We start from the raw sequence: 20,242 nt of genomic DNA on the forward strand, positions 1-20,242 counted from the left end.
CCGCCACATTAACTACTAATAGTTAATGCTGTTATTCCAGTAAGGCTATTGTTTAAAACTGTTACTTCAGTTCCTATCCATTTCTATCTCCTTCTCTCCTACTCTTGCTTTTCACGCCCCCTTTGGCGCTTGCTTTCTCCCAAACCCCCACTCTCTCCCTGTTCCTCCACTGCTCCCCTTCCCCTCTCCCGGTTATTTGTAATTTCTATTTCCCTTCTCTCCATGAGTTTATTGTGAACCGGTATGATGTGACTCACGAATATCGGTATATTAAAAGTTCATAAATAAATAAATAATACCTGTGCATTTCAGCTCTTACATTAAACCAATTGATAAAAAATGTACCGTGTTTATAAAACTCAGTCTCTAATGTGGCTCTCACAGCACCTTTCTTTCAAAAAGAGGACACTCATCTTAAAGGTTTCCTTCTCACCCCCTCCCCCAGCCCACCTGTGCACTCTCTCTCTCTCTCATTCGAGTCTTCTGGTCACTGAATGGCTAACTTCCCCCTGCCTGTTCCCTTTTATCCCCTTACCTTTCACATCTGCCTCTATACCTGCCCTGAACAACTGCTTCCTGCTATACTAATCCTCCACCTGCTATATTAACTAATCTGGTACCTGCTCTTCCTGAATCCTGTTCCACCCTGTACTATTTTACAACCCAGGGATCCCAACTAAATTGTGAGCTTTGGGCAGGATCAAAAGCCACACCCCGTTATGCGCCTCTGTTCACCTAGGCTAGCCGCTGCGACTAAAAGAAAAGAGCCTCCGCCAATCTGACCTCCTTGCCCCTAAACCTCCTAAACTAAGCAGGTAAACTATGCCTATGAAAAAGTCTCCGCCTAATATTAAATAAATACTTAGTATGCTGTATGCCCAAATATAAGCACGTTCCCACTACACAAACACAAAATGCTATTTCCAAACCACCCGCAGCACCAAGAGATTAACAGCGCTTCTAGAACGACAAATACAAAGCTCTGGTGAAAACTTTACCCGACCCACCCTCTCCTCTCCCTTCCAAAAACACCCGTGTCTACCAGATCCCCGCCTCCCATGCAAACGTTCCAATAAAGATTGGGCAAACGAGATAAATAGACCCCGCCCACGCTGGGAGAACGACCTCACGGAATGTAGTTTGCGATGACCTCACTAGTACGCGCTAAGAAGCCACCAATGTCAAAGACACCATAGAGAGAACGGGAAGCTGCTAGAGAGAACCACGTCTCTCTGAGTGCTTACGTAGGGACGTGGCGACGCCGGGGGCCCGGGTTCGAAGAGTGGAATGGAGCGGGGCTGTGAGCCGCGGGCTCTATGCTGAGCCCCGGAGAGCTGTCAGCGCCACCCCGCAGCAGGGTAAGGTAACGGCGTGCTGCCCGGCCCCGTATCTCCCCCCATGCACATAGAACAAGAATCTGTCTTTTTCCAACTCCAGCAACAACCTGCCTCCCCCTCCCTCCCTCCACAGAAGCCTGTCTCTCTCTACACGTCCCCTTTTCTACCCCGTCCTTGTCATGCTCTGCTCTCCATATGCTGTGTTTCATTTTTATTGCTCTGTGCTTCCTCCCCCTCCCCTTCACAAAAATAAATATAAATAAATCAATAAAAATCAGGAGATACCGTCCAGCACCCTCTGCTGTGTTTACATCTCCGTACCTGCTCTTGAATGCAGATCCATTCCCTTGCCTTCTGGCGATGAAATGTATGGCATTAGAGGGAGCGCTGGCTTATTTTCTGTTGCTTTAGAACCCTTGCCGCCTTCTCTTTCTTTGTATTTGTCATACTCACTGAAAACCCCTTTAGGCATTTTTATGTGGAAAGATATTTTTAAAATTTTATGACTAGCATACTTTTATTTCATTTGTTAATGGAAATTAGTCACATTTTTTAAGCAATACACTGACCTTGTAGTAATCACAGTTAAAGCTATCTTATGCTAAATGCTCATTATCATTTGTGTGAAATAGTCTTTATAAGTGTGTTTTCGGAAATGGCTGTTTCCTTATATACCACAGTTTTCTCTTACTTTAGTTTTTAATGCTTTGTGTCCAGGTGTTTTCTCTGAATCTATTTGTCTTTTAAAAAAAAAAAAAGGCTCAGGACTCTTCTGAAACTTCAGTATTGTGGTTAGGTAGTCTTGTCTTCACAGTTGCAGTTTCTTTGTTTAAAAGCTTATATTTTGCAACACATAATACAGTTCTGAGCAGATTAAAGCAGGTCTATGTATTTGTTCACATGACGATTTGTTTCTAATCTGATGTGGTTACCAAAACCATACTGTAAATATGACCTGTATCTCATATATATGTGCGATTTCCTCATATTTCTGACTGGGAAATCTTTTTTTTTTCTGTGGGTTCTGAGCTTTTAGATAACTTCCTGTCTTAGTAGATCAGATATACTAAGGGTTATTTCCCATTTTATATCTCTGGGAAAACGCTGCAGCTTTCCAAAGTATATTTAGTGTAATTTATTGACATTGAATCTTATTTGCTATCTTTCTGCCCACCTATGAGGAAAGACTAAAGAGTTTAGGAGTTTTCAGCTTAGAGAAGAGACAGCTGAGGGGGGGGGGGGGGGGGGGGGGGGATATGATAGAGGTGTTTAAAATCATGAGAGGTCTAGAACGGGTAGATGTGAATCTGTTATTTAGTCTCAGATAATAGAAAGACTAAGGGGCACACCATGAAGTTAGCATGTGACACATTTAAAACTAATTGGAGAAAGTACTTCTTCACTCAATGCACAATTAAACTTTGGAATTTGTTGCCAGAGGATGTGATTAGCGCAGTTAGTATAGTTGTCTTTAAAAAAAGGATTGGATAATTTCTTGGAGGAGGAGAAGTCCATTACCTGCTATTAATTAAGTTGACTTAGAAAATAGCCACTGCTATTACTAGCAAGGGTAACATGAAATGGACTTAGTTTTTGGGTACTTGCCAGGTTCTTATGGCCTGGATTGGCCACTGTTGGAAACAGGATACTGGGCTTGATGGACCCTTGGTCTGACATAGTATGGCATGTTCTTATGTTCATTTCTTGTTAAATGGGCAAGTTGTTCTCTGTATCTATGATACTACCCACTTTGTCATCTATAATGTTTGCCATGCAGTATTAATGGGTTGAAAAATTGTGGTCTAGGATCATGATTGTAAAGTCTGCTATTATGAGACTTACAAAATTATAATAAGATCCCTGAAACTCTTGGGGAGTTGAGGATGGCTAGAAGGATTGACAATGTCGTCATAGTTGAAGCCTTTTCTACTTTTCCCACATTTCCAGAAGTGGTATTATTTTTAATCATGATCCAGTTAAATTCTGTGGGGATAACACCACAGCTGGTAAATACCTTTCTTTTTTCAGTATGTTTTTTCAGAGTGGAGGAGTAGCTTCCATAATCCTTTTTATTTTTTTATTTCATGTATTCTATCAGCCACTGAGTTATAGGGAGAGTAGCCTAGTGGTTAGAGCAGTGAGCTATGAACCAGGGTTTAAGTCCCACTGTTGCTCCTTGTGACTTTGGGCAAGTCACTTTACCCTCCATTTCCTCAGGTACAAACTTTGGCCTGGATTTTCTCTCTTTGCACCGGTTTGTGAATCCTGGCGCTAACGGGGGGGGCGAGGGGGGGGGTTCCCCTGCGAAAGCCGGCAGCGATCGCACCACCATGGTGCAATCGCTGCCGGCTTTCGCACCAATAGCGCCATCGTAAAAGGTGGTGCTATTTGGCGCACTACTGGCGGTGATAAGGGGGCCTTACCTTTTCACCATCAGCGAAGTTTCTGCGGCGTCCACCCCGATGCTGCCCCAACTCCTCCTCTTCCGGTGCTGATGCCACCCCGACTCTGCCCTGATCTTGGTATCGCACGTGAAAAGGGACAGAAAATAATCCCCTTAGATTGTAAGCCCTCTGGCGATAGGGAAATACCTACAGTACCTAAATGTAATCTGCTTTGAAGTGCCAAAAAGTGAAATATAAGAAATGCCTAACCATCTGTTCAGTAGCTTCTCGTGTGGCACTGGATCAGATGCTTTGCTGTAGCTTCCTGTTACACAGTACATGTTGAAATGTCAAGATTTAGTAGTTAGCATGGTCTTCCTTTCCTGAAGAAGAATAGGAAACCTGAAACTCATAATTTAACTCATATGCTGGTTCCTAGACTGTAACCTTCATTAAGTTGAACAGTATGCTAAGTTCATGTCTTCAGATGTGCTTACATAAGAGAACCAGACATTATCATCTGGGGCTGAACTAATGTAATGAGGGATACCAGTTGCTCACACCTCTATCCAGCTTTGTTCTGGGACAGTGGTGGGAGAGCAGAATCATGATTCACCCTACAGTTCCTGCTCACATCTGCTTTCTCCATGCTATTTTTGGAGTACATCATGAAGCAGTATTTATTTGGGTAATCTGGGAGATCTGTTGATCAGTTTCTGTGCTTGTCCAGTGTTCTAACCTGATGGTGGCCCACTTTGATTTGTCAGCTTCCTCATTCGGCCTGATGATGATAGGGGATAGAGCAAAAGGTCTATTCTAAATGTGGAAAAATTAAAGCAGATATTTCTTAGCGTCCAGTCACTTGAATCCAGAACAAGTGGGTTATGCACTTCTACCAGCAGATGGAGATGGAGCAAAGCTGACATCACAGTCTATATACCCCTGCAGTGACATCAGTCTGCCAGTATTCTTTGTCTCCAGCAGATGGTGGACGTGCATTTCTCTACTGGGGATATTACATTACCTTGCTTTCCTGTGGTGATACCAAAATTTCCCTCCCCCAGTTCAGAATTCCTGATGTGATTTCCATGGTCTCTCAGATGAGTGCCTTGGTCCAGTAGCTGGTTTTTCAGCCAGCATGGACTTAAGCGATTGAAAGGCAGCGGGTGCAGGAAGCCGAGTGCAGCAGTGATATCATATGCCTTCTTGCCCTGCAGCCGGAGACCGTTTCTGAACTCAGCCAAGTAAGGCTGAGCTCAGGTAAGTTTAAAGAAAATAAATAAAATATATTTACAGAGACATAAAAGGAGGCTTTTGTAGTGTAGGGTTTCCTCTTTTTTTCCCGGTCTCCCTGCTCGGCGTGAGGTTCCAATGTTTGTCCTGCTCCGTGGGAGGTTGAAGGACATGAGCAGCCTGGCAGGTTGAGCAGCCTTCTCATATGTTGAGAAAATTATCTGGGCTTGAACCTCTTCCTGGCAAGCCTTTCTAGTTAGCCTTGATGTAGAGGCACTATATACCAATGTCCCCCAACAGGCAGCGTTACAAATAGTGAGAGACACTTTAATCCAAAGAGAGATGCCACAACAGGTGCCATCAGAATTTTTAATGCAGATCACAGAGTTAATGCTGAATCAGAATTTTGTCTTTTTTGGTAAAGACACATACTTGCAAACTCATGGGGTAGCATGGATTCTCCCCTAGCCCCGGATGTGGCCAATCTGTTTGTAACAGTTTTTGAAGAGACAGTGGTTTATAAGTCTCAGTTTTTCTGTTCAGTGAGGATGTGGTCCAGATATATAGACCACGGAAAAAGAGCCCAATTTGATTTCCACCCAACAATACACTGTTACAAAAATGAAATCATATATACTTATTTTTCAACGACAAAGTCTCAGTTTGAAAAACAATGAGGTACGTCGTCAGGCTTGCTGATGCGGCAAAAGAAAAAGGAAAAGTGAAAAACAAGTTTTAGCCTTTAAGTTGTGAGTGGCTTCGCCAGATATATAGATGGCATATTCTTTATTTGGACAGAGATCGAACAACTATTGGCCTTTCATTCATGGCTAAATCAAGCCGACACAAATTTGAAATTTCTTTTATTTACCATCATGCACAGTTAGCAGTTTTGGACATCTGGATTACATGTACAGAGATGGAATTACAAACTACACTTTTTCGGAAGCCCACAGATAGAAACAATCTTTTACGATTTGAGAGTCATCACCCCAGGCATTTCAAAGAGGGGTTTCCTGTAGGACAATTTTTTTCGGATTCGTAGACTCTGCTCCAATCGAGGATTTTTGTTTACAGTCATCTAAACTATCAGTCAGATTTTGACAGAGAGGATATTGGACAGAGATTGTCAGATGAATCTAATTGATTTCTTTGATGGGGTGTCTAGAGTACTGGAGCAGGGAAGAGCGCTCAATGTAATTTACTTGGATTTTAGTAAAGCTTTTGATACGGTCCCACACAGAAGACTCATCAACAAAATGAGAAGCTTGGGAGTCAGCTCCAAGGTGTTGGCGTGGATTACAAACTGGTTGACGGATAGAAGACAACAGGTGATGGTAAATGGAACCTACTCTGAAGAGAGAATGGTGTTAATTGGAGTGCCACAGGGATTGGTGTTGGGACCAGTTCTGTTCAACATCTTTGTAAGCGACATTGCGGAAGGGTTAGAAGGTAAAGTTTGTCTATTTGCAGATGATACTAGGATCTACAACAGAGTGGACATGTCGGAAGGAGTACAGAGAATAAGACGGGATTTAAGGAAGCTGGAAGAGTGGTCGAACATATGGCAGCTGGGATTCAGTGCCAAGAAATACAGAGTTGTGCATCTGGGGGTGTAGTAATCCAAAAGAACTATATGCGTTGGAGGGTGAAGGGCTGATGTGCACGGAGCAGGAGAGAGACCTTGGGTTGATAGTGTCTAACGACCCAAAGTTGACGAAGCAGTGTGACACCACTATAGCCAAAGCCAGAAGAATGCTGGGCTGCATAAAGAGAAGAATATCTAATAAGAAAAGGGAAGTGATAATCCCCTTGTACAGGTCCTGGTGAGGCCTCCCTGTGTTCAGTTTTGGAGACTGTATCTCAAAGGAGACAGAGACAGGATGGAGTCTTCGCTCAACGCACAATAAAGCTCTGGAATTTGTTGCCAGAGGATGTGGTTAGTGCAGTTAATGTAGCTGGGTTCAAAAAAGGTTTGGATAAGTTCTTGGAGGAGACGTCCATTAACGGCTATTAATCAAGTTTACTTAGGGAATAGCCACTGCTATTAATTGCATCAGTAGCATGGGATCTTCTTAGTGTTTGGGTAATTGCCAGGTTCTTGTGGCCTGGTTTGGCTTCTGTTGGAAACAGGATGCTGGGCTTGATGAACCCTTGGTCTGACCCAGCATGGCAATTTCTTATGTTCTTATGACTAAAATGGTGGGTGGTCTCCATCGAATGACTTATGAGGAGAGGCTGAAGAACTTGAATATGTATACCCTGGAGGAGAGGAGGAGCAGGGGAGATATGATATAGACTTTCACATACTTGAAAGGTTTTAATGATCCATGGTCGTCGTCAAACCTTTTCCATTGGAAACAATTTAGTAGAACTAGGGGTCACAATTTGAAACTTCAGGGAGGAAGACTTAGAACCAATGTCAGGAAATATTTTTTCACTGAGAGGGTGGTGGATGCCTGGAATGCCCTTCCGGAGGAAGTGTTGAAGACTAAAACTGTGAAGGATTTCAAAGGGGCATGGGATAAACACTGTGGATTCCTAAAAGGCTAGAGGATGGGAACAAATAAAAAGGCTAAATCTAAGAGAAACATGGGGGTAACCTGCATGGAGCGGCAGTTACTACCCTTAAGAGAAACATTGGGGTAACCTGCACGGAGCGGCAGTTACTACCGTGGGAAGCTTGCTAGGCAGACTGGATGGACCATTTTGGTCCTTTTCTGCCATCAATACTATGTTTCTATGATATCCCCCAAAAATTATTAAAGCTTATACAAGAGCACATTTTTCAGACCGTAACCAATTATTACAATATAAAATTAAACCAAACATTGGTGCATTAGTTTTGTGTATTGAAGCACACAGATCTTACCAGACACATCAAACAAATAATACAGTGGAACTGGCATGTGTTGCGTACACATGAGATGTTTAGATCTTCACCCATGTTTTCTTATGCTAGAGGCACTAACCTTTTCATTACAATCGTGGCGCCAAAGTACATAGTTGGATACTCAATTTATCAACATAAATTTATGTTGATGTTTCTTGGCAGTAAATGCTGGACATAATTCCTAAAGGTGTAGAATGCTACCATTTCATGGATTGAGGAACTGTTGCAACCCCTGAGGAAGGAGTAACCCTCCGAAACCCTGCAGGGTCAGGAGTGTCAACACTGTAACAGCAAGTTTCTTTAAGCTTCATAGCATCAATTTGTTGAAATAGGCAGAAAGCAATATTTGCCATATGTACTGTACTTAATGATTACCAGCAATCACATTGTTCAAAAAAATAAAATAAAAAACAAGCAAAAAAAGAACTTTAAAAATTTGGAATAAAGGGAGCCAAGTGACTGATTATAAGCTTTTAAGCACGCACAAACAGTGAGGGGTTGCAGAGCAAGGCATTCTAACTCAACCCGGTGCTTTATGATGGTCACTTGGCAACATACATAATTTTGTCCACTATATAAATTTGTTGTGAGAAATCTTTTTGATTTATTGATATTAGTAATTTTCTCAATATTAAGGTCGTATTGTTTAAGTATTGACAGTTCTTTCATAAGCATGAGCTGCCAGCTCTGATTTCCCAGACCTTGAAAATGCTAGGAGTTCCTGGAGCAGGTGCTGTGACTGTGCTGAAGAAAAATCCCATTTTGGTTTCCTTGCGTAAGGCCTCTTGTTTTTTTCCCCGTGATGGAGGCCATTCAAGAATTAATTGATCTTGAGTGGGGCACCCAAGAAGCTGATTTCAAAGGGGGTTGTGTTTTGGAAGGCCTCTACCCTTCGATCCAGTGGCAACAGAACATTTATATTTTCCAAAGGTGGATGCACTTGTGTGTGCAGTCTCCAAGCGGATTACTATTCCCATGGAAGGAGGCGTGGCCTTGAAGGATGCTCATGATAGAAGAATTGAGATTATCCTTGAGCAAGCATTTGATGCAGTGGCAATCTCCTTGCAGATCGCTTCTTGTTGTTTCCTGGTTGCTCGATTTTGTTTACTTCTCTCCCAGGAGGTCAATGACTGTAGGGTGAACTCCAGGACAGTTAGGGAGCCAGCTACGGCCTTTTTGGCAGATGCAGATTGTGATTTGGTCTGCTCTTCAGCTTGAGGAGTGGCTTCCATTGTAGCGGCTAGGCATCAGTTATGGCTGAGAAATTGGTAGGCTGCTGCGATCTCCAAGGAAAACCATACCAACTTGACCTTTTAAAGGCTCACTTTTATTTGGGAATGAGTTGAGAAAGATTGGCCCATAAGGTGGGTGAGTCCCCAGTTCCTTGTTTGCCAGAGGATAAAAAGCAGACTCTGCGCTCTTTTTAATATGAGAGGTCATACTAGAGGATCCAGGCATTTTTGTCTTTAAAGAGGAACGACCCTTCAGAGAACTCTACCTTTTAGTAGGTCTCAGTCCTTTCATTCCCGACAGCCAAGAAGGGATGCAGGTTCAGGTAGTGGAACCTCCTGACCCTCCCAATGAAGGTTTGCTGACGCACCCCCGGGAACAGGAGATAGAGAGATTCCTCTCTCTCTTTTATCAGAGGTGTGTTACGATCACATCAGATCAGTGGGTCCTGGAGGAGATATGAGAAGGATATGCACTGGAGTTTTGCAGTGTTCCTCGGGATGTGTTCATGGTGTCTCCCTGCCACTTACCACAGAAGCAGGCAGTGGAAGCTACATTGGCTAGGCTCCTTAGTCTTAGGCTCCATGTAGTCCCATGGGCTGTGGTTCCAGTGCCCAAGTCTCAAGAAAATATGGGTCGTTATTCCATTTATTTCATTGTGCCCAAGAAGGAGGGCTCCCCTCGTCTCATCCTGGATCTCCAAGGTGTCAACATTCATCTGCCGGTGAAACATTTTTGCATGGAAACATTGTGCTTGGTACTAATGGCTCTGCAGTCAGGGGAGTTTCTGACGTCCTTGGATCTGTCTGAGGCGTACTTTCTTATTCCCATCTGACTAGAGCATCATCGTTTTCTGCGGTTCACAGTTTTGGGACACCATTATCAGTTTTGGGTCCTGCCCTTTTGTCTGGCCACTGCCCCAAGGACCTTTTTCCAAGGTAATGGTGGTAGTGGCAGCAGAATTGAGAAAAGATGGGATCCTCGTACACTCATCTTTGGATGACTGGCTGGTTCGAACCAAGTCGCTGGAAGAGAGCTGCAGAGTGACCCACAAGGTGATCTGCCTGTTGTGGGAGCTTGGCTGGGTGGTGAACCTGACAAAGAGCAGTCTTCAGCCTTCTCAGTCGTTGGAATACCTTTGAGTTTGGTTTGATTTGAGGCAGAAGCATGCATTCAGAAAGTTGACACAGCTCCGTCTGTTATTGAGCACTCTCGCCCAAACGTATGGTCCTACCTGCAAGTACTTGGCTTAATGGTGGTGACTCTGGAAGCGGTCCCATGGGCAAGGACACTCACTGCTGTTTCAGTGGAACCTGCATTCTCAGGACTATTCGATTCGGCTCCTCCTGCTGATGGAAGTCTTCTCCCAGCTGCAGTGGTGACTGCAGGTGGATCATCTAAGGAAGGGAGTTGCATTAGCACCACCAGATAACAGATGCGAGCCTCCTTGGTTGGGGAACTCCCTGTCAGGAGCTGATGGCGCAAGGGTGCTGGACTGGAACATCAATCGTCTGGAAGCCATGGTGGACCAGTTGGCATGTTTTCAGTTCAGCGACAGGCTGCGGGATCGATCAGTCTGGATAATGTTGAAAATGCAACCACTGTGGCTTACATCAGTAGACAAGGAGGAACCAAGAGCCAAAAAGTGTCGCAGGAAATAGATCAGCTTATGGAATGGGCAGAAGTGCATCTCCAGATGATCACAGCCTCGCACATAGCAGGAAAAGACAATGTAAGAGCAGACTTTCTCAACAGAGAGAGTCTGGACCCAGGATAATGGGCCTTGGCAGTAAGGCGTTTCAGATGAATCTGGATCGCTGGAGTTCCCTGTTCCTAGAACTCCTTGCGACTTCTCGCAATGCATAAATTCTGCAATTCTTCAATCATAGGAGAAACCAAAGTTGTTGGGATCGATGTCCTAGTGCAGGAATGGCTGAAGGACAAATTGCTGTATGCCTTTCCTCCATGGCCCATGTTGGGCAGATTTAATCCAAAGGCTTGAGTGCCACAGAAGGTTAATGCTCTTGGTTGCTCCACGTTGGCCCAGGAGGCATTGGTAAGTGAATTTGCGGTGGCTCGTAGGGGACTCTCTGCTTCGACTTCCAGCACTCAGGAACCTGCTAAGCCAGGGTCCAGTTCTTCACGAAGATCCAACTCTGTTTTGTCTTACAGTATGGCCCTTGAGAGTGATCGATTGCTGAAATGTGGATACTCGATGGCAGTGATTTCCACTTTGCTTACGGCTCAAAAGTTTTGTACTTTCTTGGCCTATGTGCGAGTTTGGTGAGTGTTTGAGGCCTGGTGTGCAGATCGAGGTACTCTTCCTCATTCAGCCAAGATTCTGCTCATTTTGGAATTTTTGCAGAATGACTTGAGTAAAGGTTTGGCCCTTAACTCCTTAAAGGTGCAAGTAGTGACTCTCACGTGTTTCAGGGGTCAGGTGAATGGTGGTTTTTTGCCGGCTCATCCTGATGTGGCCCGTTTCCTGAAAGGAGTGAAGTATCTTCATCCTCCCTTGATGTTTCCAGTAGCCTTTATGGAGACTAAATTTGTTCTTGGATTTCTTAGTGGGTCCTAAGTTTAGACCGATGTGAAGCCTGCTCTTGAGGTTACTGACCTTGAAATCAGTGTTCTTGTGACAATTTGTTCTGCGTGGAAAGTTTCCAAGCTGCAGGCCTTGTCTTGCGGGGAACCTTTCCTCCAGGAGCAATACAGCTGTATACTGTTCCTTCCTTTTTATTGAAGGTGGTCACTGAATTTCACTTGAATCAGTCCATATCCCTGCTGTCCCGGGACAGAGAGAGAGAGACGTAGAGGAGTATCCTCCGTTGTGACCCTTGGATGTCAAGAGACATATCATCTGGTATCTGGAGGTTATTGAGCCTTCCCTGAAAACAGATCGCCTGTTTTCTTCATAGCAGTGCTAAACAAGGAGAACTGACCTCACGGGCTACACTAGCCCGCTGGATTAAGGAGATAGTCACAGCAGCATATGTTGATGCTGGCAAGTCGTTACCTCATCAGATTCGGGCTCATTCCTCTAGGGCTCAGGTAGTGTCATGGGCGGAAGTGAATTTGCTGTCTCCCATTGACACTTGCCGAGCGGCAACGTGGTCTCCTTACATACCTTTTCTAAGTTTTATCATCTGGATGTGCAGGCCCAGGAGGACACAGCCTTTGCACTGGTAATTTTGACTGGACCGCGGGCAACCTCCTGCCTTGTTCGTGAGTAGCTTGGGTACATCCCACTTGTTCTGGATTCATCTGACCGGACACTGAGAAATGACTACTTATCTGATAATTTCCTTTTCTTTAGGACAGTCAGACGAATCCAGCTCCCTTCCCTTGGCTGCCGAATGTTTATAGTGTGGTCCTCCTGTGTATCTATGTATTACAGGGATTACTGGTGAGTGTTATTCCAGTCCCTAGACTAATGTTGTTAAATTCTTATCTGAGCTCAGTATTACCTGTTGGCAGAGTATTGAATTGGTTATCTGTTTTTAATAAAGTTTTTTGCTAGTCTGTCCACAGTTACTTTTGAAGAGAATACTGGCAGACTGATATCACTGCAGGGGGGTATATACTGTGACTTCAGTTTGCTCCTTCTCCATCTGCTGGTTTAGGTGCATGGCCCACATGTTCTAGATTCATCTGACTGTCCTAAAGAAGAGGAAATTATCAGGTAAGTAGTAATTTCTCATTTCCATAGGTCCTAAAGTGATTTTTGCTTGAATGTTTTAGCTTGCTTTGTTTTTGTGTAGTTTTCTGTGGCAATTCTTAATCACCTTGTGGCTAGTGATGCAGAGACCAGACTTTAATATTGCTGCCTCTTCCATGGCTTTGCTGGTATGAAACCATTGCCATCTGGTACATGTAGAAGACTCATCCAAGTATTTGCATCCCATACATGATTTTACAAGTGTGCTTGAAAATAAGAGAAATAAACTACCTCATTTGGTTAATGTTTTGTCATTATTCCTCCTTGTCTTTGCTGTAGTGGCAGTGGGAAGCTAACTCTGTCCACTGATGTTGGAAAGCAGTGGATCTGAGAAAACTAATGAAAAAAATATTGAGTAGGATACTAAGAGACATACGATATTGCACAGTAAGTACTGTAGGGTGAGTGTGTCTGTCTGTGAAGCTGCATGAAAAGGTCTAGGAGTATCTTACAGCTGGGCTTTTAAATCGATGGTATGAGTGGAGTTCGATCTAAAATTTTGAGGCACTTTTTTATGCTATTAGATTTAAATTTTGAAAATAGTTGAGCTTCACTACAGCTCCCTAGTCCCAAAACAGTGTTCAGCCTGGAACTACTAGGACCTATCTTTTGGGACTAATACCTGGGCCCAGTAATAGCACGTATGAACATGTATAATTGTCCCCAGGCCCTCTAATGAAGCAGGCAAATAGTTCAACTGGGCTGCGCAAAGGGATGCTTCCTCCACCCCCGGGGTATAGTGATGAGACCAGGGATTCAAGGGTTAATGTAGTAAACAGAAAACTTGTTTTAACTGTAATCCACAGGCTGGCTTCTGATGCGAAGGAATAACTCTGCTTTTAAGGTGGTGGTAGATGTCATAGTTTGAGGGCTTACCTGTAGGTGCATGGAAGGGTTACTTACACTTCAGAAGACCCCCCTCTGAATCATGCACTGTGCTCCATAAGGACTTTTTTCTCCCCTCATAGGCAGCAGAAAGCAGCATTTCAGTCATAGTTTGCAGGGAGACTGACAGCAGCTCTTAGCAATGATAAGGGTTTGCAGAGAAGCTGTCTACTTATTTCTTGCTCCCCAGCCTAGTTGGGATACTCCACTAGCTTTACCCCTTATTCAGTAAGGGGTAATAGCGCGTCAAAAACGCGCGGCCAACCCCCTCCCCCCCCCAAACTAATAGCGCCCGCAACATGCAAATGCATGTTGATGGCCCTATTAGTTATTCCCGCGCGATTCAGTAAGTAAAATGTGCGACCAAGCCACACATTTTACTTTCAGAAATTAGCACCCACCCAAAGGTAGGCGTTAATTTCTGCTGGTACTGGGAAAGTATACAGAAAAGCAGTAAAAACTGCTTTTCTGTACAACTTCCGACTTAATATCATGGCGATATTAAGTCAGAGGTCCCAAAAGTAAAAAATAATTAAAAATAAAAAAAATAAAATTTTAAAATCAGCCCGCGGCTCGCAGGTTGAAAACCGGACGCTCAATTTTGCTGGCGTCCAGTTTCCGAACCCGTGGCTGTCAGCGGGTTTGAGAACTGAAGCCGGCAAAATTGAGCGTTTGCTGTCAAACTCGCTGACAGCCGCCGCTCCTGTCAAAAAAGAGGCGCAAGGGACGCGCTAGTGTCCCTAGCGCCTCTTTTTACCGTGGGCCCTCATTTGAATACTAAATCGCGCGCACAACTTTTACTGTATCGGCCTGTTGGGCAGAATTGCAGGCATCATGTCTGCTTTCCTACTTGGTCTAACTCTGACTCAAAAGCCCAGACATATTTGAAATCTTTGTCCTCTCCAGCTTTCTGATTGGCCAAATTAATCTCCACACTCCCATTGGCTCTTAGCCATATGGTATGGGGCATAGTGAACTCCTTTGAGGATATGAAAGGAGGCAGCCTTCTTGAGAAGGACTGAAGATGTCTTAGAAACAAGTTGCTAATGTCCTGACTGCACTTTTGTGACAGGGCTGAAAGTATTGGGGTGACTGCACAAAGGGAGACTAGAATTGCTCCAAGTAAAACTACTCAGTTTTGTCCCCATTTCTCCACTCTCACAAATAGGCGCAAAGCACGCAAGCATGTTTGTATCTGTACAAGTGTTAAGAAAACTTTCAAAGACAAGCTGTAGTTTCTGTTTGAAAAATCACTGCAAGATATTTACACAGGTACAAAAGTACTCATTCACTAGGTGGCCAACTGAATATTCTCAAAAAGAGAACAGAGTAACTGAAAACTGCAGAGAAAACCCAATGGAATACATACAGGTAAATGAGTGTCAAGGCTTTAAATCATTTCTGTGGGTTTCAGAAGTGAAGCAGCGACCTAACATTTTCCCCAGAATCCTAAGCTGGTTGGGAAGATGAAATTTTGAAAAATAAAATTTTAGCTGTAGGACTATTTACTATCTATATCCCCTAAAGTGTTCCTGTGCATGTGAGGTTCCAGTGTCTTGTGTTATGGTTCTGAAGAGAAATATGTTAAGTGACCTTATCTGTCTGGAAGAATTAGTCTGGGGTTTTTTTTTTCCCGTTGTTGGAAAAAGGTGTGGGATTTTTTTTCCCCCCACTGTTGGAATCGAAGTGAATGAGTATTTTAGGACCAAGTCTAAAACGAACACTAGCAAAATTAATTGAATAATTCATTTGGCAGTTAAAACAGAATCATTAAGATATCATAATTGTGATCAAATATTTATTTAATTCCTGATAATTTGTTGGTTTCATAATCAGCCATGCCTACCATCAAAATCATTAAACTAGGAGCTGCTGTTGTGTTGATCTGCTGTAGAGCTATGCAAGTAAAGCTTGAACTTAAAACTAGGGCTGTAGTTGTGATCAGAAATGCCTGACTTTCCTTATGTTCATGTTAGACCAGCCAATAATATGGGATTTGTCCTCCTTCACAACTGACTGAGACAGAGGGCACACCTCGTTTATGACCTCACTCTGGGCTTACAAGGGAGGTATGCTACCAGTCCAATCCCAGTAGTCTATGCCCCTAGCAGTCATGATGGATAGACAGGTTTAGCTCCCAGATTCTTGGTTCAACCTTGGCCTGGTTGAGCCCTCTGACTCCCAGACCACCAGTTCTTCGGGAGTAAAAGTCTGCTCCTAGGAATGTATATCTACATATATAGCTACAAAGAGAGGCACCCAGTTGAGCTCCCTCAGTTACCCGTGGGATCTGGTGAGCATCCTGGTAGGGAGTTTCCCCCTCCTTTATCCCGGAAGATTGGGAAATGGGGGATGGAAGGATTGTGGGCTGCTCCCCCCCCCCCCTCTCTCCCTCCCACCCCCTCTTTGTGTATTTCTTCTCACATTCTGTTGTATGTCTGCTCTTGAGAAGGGGCTTCAGTAAAGTTTAAAAAAAAAAAAAAAAAAGCCTCAACTTCCAGAGCGTAGGGACCATGGCTATAGGCACCGCAGGACTCTGAGGGGTAAGTGCATTCTTTGGCCCTGCTGGGCCCGGGGGAGGGGTGGGGGGAGAGAAGTGCCAGAAAACACTGTGATTGTAGAAAGTCAGCCACGTTTACACTTGCAACCAGTGCTTGGGGTGGGGCTAAGCCCAGGGCAGGCCATGGCCTGAATCAGAAGCTTGAGTTTGATTGGTGCAGAGCAGCAGCAGGGCTTTGGATGTCATTGCAACAAGGGCCCTCTGTTTCAAAAAAAAAGAAGTATGGAGAGAGAAGGAAAGATTTTTAAAGGGGTATAGGTGTAAAGCAGGGCTCTGAGCTCCGTTTTCCCTCTTCATTTAGGTAGGCTGGCCCACGCAAGTGGGTGATGCACGCCAACCAGCACATAGAGACCGAGATCAACTGACTCACTGATTTCACACTCATCTAGCCTTGCACTGACATCCTGCCACTATTCTCAGTCTCCAGCAGATGGTGGACATGCATGCTTGAATGGGTGTAGGCCTGTCAGAATTAGGATGGATGGGCCGGAGGCAGACTCCTGAGGTAAAAGCATGGCTCCCTTCCTCAGTTGAGTGCCTGGTAAGGATTGATGGATGAGGGAGCCCATGGTGAAGGTGTGGGTTTTTGTGGGTTTTTTTTTTTTTTTTGGTTTTTTTTTTGCCCCTTCCCCCTGTATAGGCCAGGATCTCACTGCCAAGTAGGGTAAGATACAATTGGGCGCAGTTCTGTTTACCTTTTCTCTCTCTGATGTTGGGTTCCGGGCCCTTTCTCCCTCCTTTTGGGTAGGGTATTTCCCCTAACTCCCTGCCCTTCCCAGTGGTTAGAGGCGTTTGTGGTCCAGCCCTTTAATTTATTGCTGCCCTAGTGCTTTTGATCCCTTGTCTTTTCAGGATGTTGAGCCAGTTTAAAAAAAAAAAAGTTTTATAAAGAAGCTTCATAGCTCAGTTTTAGGCAGCACGAGGGGCAGCAGGTAAGGTCGGACTGGCATCGGAAGGAAGGCCGCACAGTAGGACTACGTGCATCAGACAGCATGGTACAAATACGACTGTGAGCAGGTAGAAGAGAGCACCTTTTGGTGCACCTGGTCCTACGGAGGTGAGAACAAGAGCGCCGCACCAGTCGGCACACTGGGTGAGTGTAGCGCAGGGTGGAGCAGCATAAATGCCTAGTACAGCAGGCCCTAACCACATGGTGTAGAGCGCGGGCAGAAGACCGCATGGTATATAATGGCGCCGTAGCTCAGCGCAGTAAATGCCTCCTGCTCTCTGTGGCATGCCACATGAGGGCAGTGCAGCCCAGCCATTTGCTGAATTTGTGCAGCAACTGTTTTGCAGGAAAAGGGGAGATGGCCTCAAAGGATTTTGTGCCAGCGGGGGGGATCACAAGCTGAGGCTGAGGAGCTGACTAATCCTAGTGAGATGAATTAGGAGAAACTCGTGAGGTGCAGAATTGCTGGGACCTCCTCCTCTGGGTCCAACAGAGGCATCTGGCATGGGATCAGAACGGGCGTTACCCATCTCTCTGGTATCGGGCGGAGGTTTATCTGCCCTGTCATGGTTAGTTTTTCAAAGACCTGCAGGACATCCCGTGGCAGGGGGCTAAAGAGACTCCCACATCGGGACCGACATGAGACCTTAGAGGGCTGCTTGGATGATCTGCACTCCGATGTTGGGGATCCAGGGGAGTTTGCTCTGGAGGATGGGAAAATCCCCCCCCCCCCCCCCCCCCCCCGGTATGGAACATCAGCAGTCGATGTTCATCCTTTTTCAACAGGAGGATTTACCAGATTTCATAATGCTGACTGCGGGCATTGGATGTAGCACAATTTTGTTTTCCAAAATATGAGGACCACCATTCCACTCGGAGGAGCCAGTGTTGTAGCCACAGGTGGGCCATGGCCCACCATCTTTGGAGTCAGGCCCACCCAAGTGTCCAGGGCCCCCCGAAAATGAAAGTTTGTAATCTGCATGGCTGCTAAATCTGTGCAGAACAGGCAGGGCTAGCATGCACAGAGATCCTTAGCCAAGCCCACATCAAGAGGAAAATCCAGTACCGGACCCTGGAGCCAGATCTCCTCAACTGGCAGGCCCTTCAGCAGGCCCATTCCCTTGCGCGAGTTTCCTTGATTACAGGAAGCTCATGCAGAAGAGAGGATGTGGGGCCCTTGCAGGACCTGCCTGTTCAGGCAGGTGGCTCCAGACTCCGTGCTGGATTTGTTTTCTGTTTCTGTTGCTACAGCTGTCAACAAGTCTGCCCTGGAAGAACCACCAAAGGTAAGCAGCAGATTTTGCTCCTGAGGATTCCCAATGCTAATGCCCTAGTCTCAGCAGTCACACAAGACTGAAAGGAGAACCTCTCTGAGGGATTCTCAGGATAGGAATATAGAGTATCTTAACCAGATTTTCTCCGTCAATGCTTTGACCTTACAGGCCGCTATTTGTAGAGGTTATGTGATCTGGGTAGTGGTACACTGGGTTCAGCAGCTTGTGGACTCCGAAGAGATGGCAAGAGTTGATTCTGGGGTGGAGTATTTAGCAGACAACCCTATATGACATAATAAAATTAGAATCATGGTCAGTAGCCTAAAATGTGGTGGCAAGATGGCTCTGAAGCTGGGCAGTGGAGGCAGTATCCAAAGCCCGCCTTGCCAAGTTGTCCTTCAGAAGAGGTCTGCTCTTCAGAGAGGGGCTGGAAAAGCTTGTGAAGGACCCAAGCAATGCTAAGCCCCAGAGACTGCCTGATTACAACCTTAGGGACTTTTGGGGGATTTTGAGCAGGTAAGATTAACTCTCAGCAAAATAGGGAAGTTCAAGGGTCAGTCTTTTTCCAAGGAGCCAGCAAGACTGAGGGTGAAGTTCCAGCAGCTGCAGATTTGGGGCACTCTCATCAATGAGCACAGTGTCTTGGTTTGTGGCGGCTTTCAAGGTACTTTAGGGAGTGGACCCGAATCACATCTAACTAGGGGGTCCTGGACATTGTCCTGTAGGGCTATACTCCCAAACTAGCAAGACAAGTCACAAATGTATTTGTATCTCCTTGTGTTTCGTTGCTCAAAAGAGAAGCCATAAATGTAATGCTGCACAGGTTGCATCTCCTTCAGGCCTTATTCATTTTATTTTATGGTACCAACAGAGGATGGGTCCTTCTGTCTAATACTGGACCTCAAAGAGGTCAACATGTCTACATGTCCCCACTTAGAATGGAGACACCAGGTCAGAGAGAATGTCAGTAAGACAAGGGGAGTACTTAGATCCTTAGATTTAGTAGAAGCTTACTTCTACATTCCTTTCTGAATTACCCACCAAAATCTCCTAAGGTTCTGTGTCTTAGGACAGCATTTCCACTGATAGTGGCTGCAGTCCTCAAACGAGGAATTGTGGTGCATCCCTTCCTGGATAATTGGTTCATAAGGATCAAGTTTGTGCAAAAGAGCCACAGGTGGTCAGAAGAAGTGATCCAGCTTTTACAGGTGCTAGGATAGGTAATTCTTGCAAAAAGCAATCTGGACCTGATCCAGACCTTAGAGTTTCTAGGAGCCCGCTTCAACATGGGGAAAGGGAAAGTCATGCCTTCCCCCAGAAGGGTGGCCAAACAAATGCAAGGGGTGCAGGCCTTCAAAGGATAAGATTTGCCCATGGCATTGGGACTACTTTCATGTGCTTAGCCTTATAGCAGCAGCACCACTGGACCTGGTCCCATGGGCCAGAGCCCATGAGACCTTTTACAGTAGTCACCTTCCTTTCAGGATTACCAACTTTTGGCTACAAGTGCCCTTAGAGATGATGAGCCTGGACTGATGGATACAGCCACCCAACTTGTTGAAATGGGTAGTGCTAGAACTTCCTCCTCCCTCCCATCTGGATTGTGGTAACTATAGATGCCAATCTGGGAGTGGAGGGTCCACTGCCAGAATCAGGTAGTCCAAGGACAAATGGACAACGGAAGAGGGACAGTGGATGGTAAACTAGAGATAAGAGCCATCAGAATAGAATTACAGCACTTGCTCCCCTTACTGAAGGGCAGAGCAGTTAAGAGTAATT

The 20,242-nt window shown here is 45.0% G+C and overlaps 1 protein-coding gene across 2 annotated transcripts in view; it reads left to right on the plus strand.

Moving 5' to 3' along the window:
* Positions 1-1,125: 1,125 nt before the first annotated feature.
* Positions 1,126-20,242, plus strand: part of EBAG9 (estrogen receptor binding site associated antigen 9) — a 59,169-nt gene continuing 40,052 nt past the window's right edge. Inside the window, exons 1-2 of one of the 2 annotated variants that reach the window (XM_029591908.1) lie at positions 1,126-1,363; positions 13,075-13,182. The gene's annotated coding sequence lies outside the window, so the exon portion shown is untranslated. The remainder of the gene's footprint in view (positions 1,364-13,074; positions 13,183-20,242) is intronic. The other variant, XM_029591907.1, reaches the window with a different exon arrangement.

This window comes from Rhinatrema bivittatum, chromosome 2, assembly GCF_901001135.1.
Source record: "Rhinatrema bivittatum chromosome 2, aRhiBiv1.1, whole genome shotgun sequence".
NCBI lineage: Eukaryota > Metazoa > Chordata > Amphibia > Gymnophiona > Rhinatrematidae > Rhinatrema > Rhinatrema bivittatum.